The sequence below is a fragment of the Berghia stephanieae genome, chromosome 3, assembly GCF_034508935.2.
Source record: "Berghia stephanieae isolate SIO BIC M18660-M18661 chromosome 3, UCSD_Bste_1.3, whole genome shotgun sequence".
Taxonomy (NCBI): Eukaryota; Metazoa; Mollusca; class Gastropoda; order Nudibranchia; family Aeolidiidae; genus Berghia; species Berghia stephanieae.
Window position 1 is genome coordinate 33330414 of NC_088362.1, and position 2500 is coordinate 33332913.

At 35.2% G+C, this 2500-nt stretch overlaps 1 protein-coding gene across 1 annotated transcript in view; it reads left to right on the forward strand.

Moving 5' to 3' along the window:
* Window positions 1-1028: 1028 nt before the first annotated feature.
* LOC144969204 (uncharacterized) overlaps window positions 1029-2500 on the forward strand; it is a 5830-nt gene continuing 4358 nt past the window's right edge. The window contains exon 1 of the mRNA XM_078908317.1: window positions 1029-1072. The gene's annotated coding sequence lies outside the window, so the exon portion shown is untranslated. The remainder of the gene's footprint in view (window positions 1073-2500) is intronic.

Below are 2500 nucleotides of genomic sequence, written 5' to 3' on the forward strand. Positions count from 1 at the left end.
AGAACCAGTTACTAAGTTGCTATGCGTCATGACGTCACGACTGTTGAACCCTATTACAATGACATTTCCACACTGGAGTCTGTATCTCTGTGTTGTGGCTTGTTGTTTGATTGAATTGTGTGATTTTGTGAGCTTTGTTCACTCGCGAAAACCATCGAGCGCTATAATGAATAGTGTTTACATGAGTGCTGTCCTCGGAATACGCTTCAACAGTCGCAACGTCACATGGTAACTTAGTAACTGGCTTTAAACTATCGGAACAATGGCGGACGGCCTTAGGAAATATTTCTCCGACGAGCATAAAGGCGTAACCAGAGGGAAAAAAACACATTATAAATCTGATCATGTTTTGACTTTAACACATTCTGATCACAAGACATATGAAAAGTTTTTGGGTTTTTTTTTTTTTTTTTTTTGGGGGGGGGGGGGTTGCCCGAGTTGAGTGATTAGTTATCACTGAAATATCACAATCAGAAATAGAAGAAATGAAAATGACGTCACTCAGCTCTTTTCTAAAATTGTCTTTTTTTTTTTTTTTGCCAGTCATTTTTATGAGTAACACGCACTAAATTCTATCAATCAGAAAATAAACGTTAAAGATTACACAGAGTTAGTGTGTTGGTCCGTTATATCCGGCTGGTGGATGTTTTAAGCTTTTTGGCTTAACGCACAGCATCAATACACTTTAAAGCTACACATAGATTTGTTTTAGTTTGATTTTGTTTTGGTGGTAGTGGTGGTAGAAAAGGGGGAGGAACAACAACAAACAACTGGAGCAACACCAATATCAACAGGATGAAGAAAAAGAAGAAGAGAATGATGAGTATGAAGAGAAATAGGATGAGAAGCTGAAGGGAGGGGGAGGGGAGGAGAGGGGAGGGAAGGAGGGAGAGAGAATGAAAGTGTAAGTGTCAAAATAGTACCCGTATAAAGATAAGTAAATTTTGAACTCATTAAGAAAAGGTCAAAGTTAGCAAGCAGTGGCGGCTATAAATAGGAGGTGGTGAAGTTTTAGCCCTTCTGTGTACCTTCTATGCGTGTCACGTTGATACGAGGTGACGAAGAAATAAATGTAAGTTTTTGTTTATGTTCTAAATTTGGTAACACAAAATACAATCCAATATCCATGAAAACAAGCATTAATATATTCAAAATAATACTAAGATGTTAGAAGCTGTAAATGGTAAACAGTAATAAACAAAAATCTGGTTTTTAAGTAATGTATTTATGGGGGTTTTTGTTTGTTTTTGTTTTGTTTGTTGTTGGCTGAAGAAGGGTTTTGAGCTGGAAATGTTCCGTGTTTGGTATTTTGTTCTTTTTTTTTTGAAGCTATTATATTCATTTCTGTTTATTTATATATTCGTATCGTATCGTATAGAACCGTATCCTATTGTATGGTATCATTTAAGAGCTAATTGGCTTTTTAAAAAATATTTCAATGCTCTTTGTAACTTTATACATTTAAAACATTTTTTTCAAGAATATAAAACAAACATTCATCGTGGTGTGACATCGCTTTTGGATCGGAAGGTCATGAGTTCGAGCCTCGCTCGGCGCATAGATGCCTCTTTGGAAAAGGCTTTTTACTCATATTCTCTCGTGTAAAATAAGTACCTGGCCGTTAACAGCGCTGTCTCTGTCCGAAAAAAAAAATGTAATATCGCCTGAGAGGCGTCATGTACCGTTCTACATGTTAAGTGGTGCTGTTGGCCAGGGACCCATTGTAATGCGCTTTGAGCACGTTTAGAGGATATTGCTCTATATAAAAGCTCAATTGCTTTTTGACAATTTTTGGTGAAAAATCGATTTTAAAATAAGTTTTTCCCATGATGGAAAAAAAGTATAGACATTTAAAATCGTCCTAAAATATTTATTTTGAAATGTACTGTTTGGGAATGTAGTTTTTGATGTTACGAATTGCGTCATTATCTTCAGGATGTTTGTTTTTACAATGTTCCTTTTCCATGATATATGCGCGTGCTGTCTTAACATGTTAGCTTTTTACAAAGAGCATGTAGGGCAAATCATTTACATATGTTTGTCTTCTATAGATTTCGTTGCTTTACTTCTTTACTGGCTTACTTTGACATCTTGAATTTTTAATTTAACTCTCTCCTTACCAACCATAGGAAAATCGTCACATTCCTAACGATGCAACCGACAATTTTCTCATTCAGATTGCTCTTGTACATCACACAATGTAAAGAAATGCTTTGATTACAGCTATAAATACTAGACACTCTGTTGTAGACATAATTTTGCTGAACAACAATCGATATAGAACGCACTTGTTACTTTTTTGTTTTAGTAAGAAAAGTCTATTTTTGTGTCGGGTGGGTGTGAATTTTCGGGGGAAATACTAAAAATAGCTAGTAAGGAGAGAGTTAAATCACTCAACCGTAGAGATTTTGGCTACTTTTCAAAACTGGAAAAAATGTATTAAACATGACCATGTACATAGATAGTTTTATTCCTCTATCATTAACATGTAAAAACTAAA